Raw genomic sequence first — 6,000 nt, forward strand, 5'->3', positions numbered from 1 at the left:
CCGAGTTGAAGGACAGACCAGCTGATTGCTCTGGAGAACAGAGGGGACAGGTGAGGGAAATAGAAGGGGAAGATCTGAGGATGTAGACAGGAACAATAAAACAGACTGACTGAACATGCTTTTGGACGATGGGAGAAAACCCAGCAGGGAGCCGATGCTTACACGGGGGGAACATGCAAACTCCACACAGAAAAGGCTAGGCTAGGAACCCATGACCTTCTGGAATGAGCACTATCATCTCGTAATATCATTTCTGGGATGTGAAAATCTCAGCTGCTCAGTGAGACAGGAACTCCTCACCATCAGTCCTTCATCGTGTGATTAGAAAGCCAGATAACCAGTACTAAACTCTCCAGGAGTTTAGAAAACAAAAGAAACATCATCAATATCGACACAGGACAAAGGGAAGAGGGTGATTTCCCCTCTGTGTGTTTTGGCTAAACTGAAAGCCATCATTCAAACTCGAATGCCAACATTTGAGGAGACAATGACGGGACAGATAGTGATATCCGGGCCTGGTGTGGGTCCTGAACACAAGAGGGTTTCTTTTCTTCAGTTTGGGCCTCAGTGGCTGCTGAACACCCCCCTTTCTCTTCCTCCTCTGCCTCTTCCTTCATGATGATGTCTGTGCACGAGTCTGACGTCCGGCAGCTTGCATCCCTCGCTCCGGCCAGAGGCTCGGAGAACATTGGCCCATTCTCCGGCACGAGCTCAGGAGTTCCAGCAGACAGAGGAGGTCAGAGGAAGAGAGCTTCAACAAAAGGCGTTCTGTAAGGTGGAAGAACAAGTGATTTCCTGCTGCCAGCAATGAAGACGCACTCAAGATTATTTCCGGGGAGAGCGTAATGAATCAATAATTGATAAATGCCATTAATCAATGAAGAATAATTGAAGGATGACCCCTTGAGATTAAACATAATAATTGTCAGCCATTTTTAGGTGTTGCAAAAAGAGTCTTTGCAGATGGATGTTTGTGTCTCATCAAGTGAGATGAAACTCAAGCAGGATAAATTCGAATTTGTTTGAAAAAAAAACATTGAGACCAAGACAAAACCAAGACTTTAAGGGACCAGGACTGAGACGAGATGAAGACCAGAGCAAAGCAAGACCAAGACAAGCCCAAGACTGTACGGAGCCGACGCCGAGTCAAGATCAAGTCCGAGGAAATGTGGTCTTCAGACCAAGACCGCTCTCAACTAGTAGAATAGAATACAATAGAATGGAATGGGAATACTTTATTGATCCCAGAGGGAAATTCTTGAAACAAATCCATCAGGACTGTTGCACAGAGAAATTAAACATGGATACAAAATCACTGAGATCACGTGTCTCCTTTTATAATGTGCATCGATATCAAATAATAAAAGTATTAGTAAAATTTGCTAATAAAAACAAAACAACAAAAATATATTAGATAATGCCATATTTAAAAAAAGAGAAAGGTGTTAATTATACACAGAAACCAATTACAATTCTATTACCTTGATTAACACAGTCTAATCTTTCCTATTGTATTCTAATCCTCGTTCTGCTCGGTTAATTGTTCAACAGTCAGAGCCTCACCTTTGTTGTTTCAGTTTGCCTCCTCTGCTCCGCAGGCGGCTGTTTGAGGCGCAGGGGCAGTAAAAGCTTTGTGTACACTACCTCCGCAGCGTTAAACGGCAGTTAGAAACAAGTTAGCTGTGAATGGAGTCACGCATTCAGAGAACTGAAGGAACACATTTCTCTCATGAGCTAACTGAGAAAAAAAAAAAAAAAAATGCTGGAAGAAATTTGATTTTAGGTTCAGATATGTTGAAGGTGGTTATAAAGACATGATTTTTTCCCCCCTCATAACCACTGAACTACTAAAAGAAGCTGTCATTTATGAGATAGTTCATCAGTTGTTTGATGCCCAGTATTGACGTGCATTGAGTTTTTTTTTTTTTAAACTGAATTAACAACTAAATCAGCAAACGAATGTGAATAGCACATATTCAAAATATCAGCACTTTTCACTTAAAGAATGTGGATCATGTGCTAAATTTTGCAATATTAGACCTTCTTTATGGTAAATCATCTAAGAGAAATCTTCAATGACACATTTCAGCACATGGGGTGGAGAGGGTCTCTCAGCACAAAGCCTGGAAGCCTGGATTAAGTAGCGAGCGGCGAGCGACACGGGCTGGATTGTAAATGAGTGAGATCACATCCTCTGCAGCGGACAAACCTCATGCCTAGAAGGACTCACTCTATCTGGTTAAGGCGATATTTGCATCTGCCCTGTGTCTTCCTGCATGCCAGACTGTAAGAAAAAAAAAAAAAAAAAAAAGCAGCGTGTGTGAGTAAAATGTCGCCCATGTTCACGGAGTGAGAGAAAGGGAGAGTGACGTTCTTCATGTGAGCAAACAGCTAGATTTCTGTTATGTAACTCGGCTGTGGGGGCCCCCTTGTTCTGTTCCAGCCGTCACTCTGAAGTTCCCCCAGCTTTCCTTTGCATGCTCGCCCCCCATCGCACAGATGTCTCAGGGCGGTGCAGAAGACTCGGGGTGAAGGGGGGGTGGTGGTGGAGGGGGGGGGGAGCGAGGACTGGGCCGGGGCCAAGAGGCAGCGACTGCCTGTCACAAGCGAACAAGTGTGTGTGGTCAGAGATTAAGGGAGGAAAAGGACACAAACAGAAACTTCCACTGGAGGAGCTCCTGCGGCAGCTGCGGCGTTCCGAGCGTGAAGGATGCTGGACAACTGGGCCGGCGCGATTGGCCGGCGAGGGCGATGTGGGCGTGTGCTGGCAGCGGCCGGCTTCCTCCAAGAGATCTTTAAATGAGAAGAGCGACTATCCATCAGAGACAGGATGTCCAATAGGAAGGCAGATCCCAGGGGTAGATAGAGAGCCCTGCAGCTGGCCACTCCATGACCTTGGATCAAACAAAAGTTAGGATTTCTCTTCTCTGCAATGCTCTCAAACACTCTCTGTACCCGCACGAAAGAAATGAGACATTAATCAGTAGCAGAAGACAGAGCAGTTTCCAGTAAGTCATTTTGTGTAAGTTTATTTTAAGCCTATGGGCCTCACAGTTCCACAAATAACATCGCTTTCTTCGTCGGCTCACTTCCCTCCGACTCTGCAACATTTCCACTCCTGCACACTTACATTTCCCTCCAGAGAGCCGGGAGGAAATGGGGGGGCCTCGCCATGTGAAGGAAAGCTCTTTGAAAGCGGCTCTCGCCAGGCGATATGCTCCTTATAAACGGTGTGCGGGGAGGGATGGAGGGGCGGACTGCTGTGGCCCGGCCTGTCTGGGAGCTGCCTGGTGCTTTCCTGTGTGTGATGCATGCTAACCCTGGGCCCCCTCGACTTGAGCCACGGCATAAAGAAGCCTCTGTGAGGCTGACTCAGCTCCAGCCCTAATTCACCTCATTGCTCTCATTGCTTGATTAGATTCAGCGGGCGAGACAGAGAAGGTCTGAATGTCTTTCAAGCAGAAGAAAGGAAGTCAACCTGTCAGTGATATGATACAACAATGTTCCTGAACTCAGGCCAGGCCAAACAGATGAGTGCAGTCACTGCCATCGATGGACTTCTGTGAGAAAACGCTTCTTGTCATGACTTTGTCCCAAACTGACACCACGATGGTCGCCTTGGCAGGCTCAAAGAGTGCATTTATCCCGCTATGCAAGGCGGACAAAAGGACGAGTGTGTGAAACGCAGGAAGTGGAGCCCATATAGCATGGTTTGGTTTCCAAATGGCCACTTCACTTCGACCGCAGGGCGATTGTTTGGTCCGCCGTGGGCCGACATTGGGGTTACCACCACAGTTTGCAATGCAAACGCAACAAATAAACAGTTGGGGTGATGGCGAAATCCCGCATCGTGGACATTGTGTAATTTGGCATTCCAGAGAGCCCGGGAATAAAAGAAATGAGACAAACAGGGGCATACCGGCCCTATCTGCAGGAAATGCCACAATATGAGTTAACGCAGCGATGGTGCGGTCAGGGCCGGTTGACAACATCGGCCTCTCCTCCGGTCCCCAGATGTCCAGCAGGACTTTGATGATACGGTGGGTGGGGGTACCCAGTGGAGGTCCGGCGGAGCAGTGGAGCCGACCTGCCCGGTAGCACCCACATCATTATGGCCGGGTCTGCGTCCACCAGGGCGTTCCTGTCTCTGATCACGCCGAGTGATTTCACATACTGCGCACCGCTGCTGAAATCATCCCATCTCCAACCCAAGTGTAAGAATGCGAGACACGGCGCGGCAATTACCCAACCTCCAGATACCAAGAGCGACTGTGCACTCACTCTGAACATCCTCCTTCAAATTACACAATTAAAAAGACACAGACTGTGCTCAAACCTGCAGAATACAGCAGCGGTATTTGCAGATTGGGTTAAAGAGAAGTGATCAGTGCAACAGTGGAAAACAGCATTAAATGACCAGCTTCAGCTGTTTACCAACCAAACAACCTCCATGACGCTTCAATACGGAGACACTGATGGCGCACTCGTCTCAGCATTTCATTCAAACTAATTGATCTGGTTTTGAAATTGATATCAGCAACATGCCAGAAAAAGGGAGTGTTTCTTTATTCCTGCAACAAGAGAATGCAAAACACTAGAAAATGACATATGGGTTTTAATCAAATTAATTAATCCATGTTCATTTCTGTCTAATTTCATGAGATGTACCTGTAATATGAACAGTTTGAACAGCCCACTCCAGTCATCATTCACACGCTTGAATGATATCAATCTTCTCAAACCCTCGTGAAGAAACTGAAGGACCGCTTTTCTAAAAACGTCCTTCATGAAACATTTCCCCCTTAATTTGTCATCATTGAGCGGCTTGCTCAGCATTTTCTCATGCCTTCCCCCCCCCCATGCACATTAAACTTTGGGTGCAGCCCATTTTAGGTCACAGAGCTCAAATCCAGTTGAACAGGCTGAGCTTTAATTTAGACATGGAAAGAGAGCAAAACGTACTTCCACCCGAGACAAAACCAGTTGAAAGCAATACCCTGCGATTAGTCCTAATCAAATAGCAGCCTCACAGAACCAGATACCAGCTCTTTGTTGTGCTGCTACGTGCCCCAAAGCTACGAGAGGTGGATCAGACTGATCATGACACAACATGCTACACACACAAAATCATTTCATACTCCTGGAAACGGGACATTTGATCCAGCTGAACATTCCCACAAGGGGCCGTCTTGCTCGGCAGTCTATCAGGCTTGTTAATAATAGTCACCGCCCAGGAGGAAACCTTTTTTGCCTACGGTCAACGGAGAGAAACTCACTGGTTCTTCCCACCGAAAGTCTGGGAGGAACCGAGCTAATCCTAGAAGTTGTCCATATGTCAGCCCACGCTGGGAAAGGAGGAGGTTCCCAGTCCGGCACTGCTGCGACGGTCTGCGTGATCCTGGGCCGCAGCTTCCCAGGACCGAGGCCTGATCCCCGGGGAGCGCCGCCGAGGATCCGGCTGCATCGCTCTGCAGCCTCAGCACGATCCGCCGGCCCGCGGCGCTGACCTACATGCTGCAGTCACATCACGTTACGGGCTGGCACCTTTGTTTGCACCGTTCCTTCCACTTATAGACAACAAACAGTATACAGACTGAAGCATTAAACCATTCTTTACCGCTCAAGTGACTATATTTGGTGATTTCCTCAGTCCTTCGACTTATGTCCAAACCTAACCACAATAAGTTAGTCAGAGTTACTCACTACAAGATTAAGCAGTTGTGTGCAGCATCGGTTGGGTTTTGTAAGAAGAAAGAAAAACTCTTGCTTAAAGTTGTCTTTATCATGTAAATACTGGATTATTTTGATCCTTTGCTTTGACAGACTTGAAAAAAATGTTTTTAAAAAAAGTTAAAAAGTCGTCTTTTATACAATAGTTGATATTGTGCACTGTGATACAATAACAGTTATCACATGTAGTTATTAGTTTGTGGGGTTCCTTGCAAAAAGCATAATGAATTGTTTTATTTTAGTCTTCAATAACCCTGCACAAAAAAACAT

This window comes from Salarias fasciatus, chromosome 17 (genome assembly GCF_902148845.1).
Source record: "Salarias fasciatus chromosome 17, fSalaFa1.1, whole genome shotgun sequence".
Lineage (NCBI taxonomy): Eukaryota > Metazoa > Chordata > Actinopteri > Blenniiformes > Blenniidae > Salarias > Salarias fasciatus.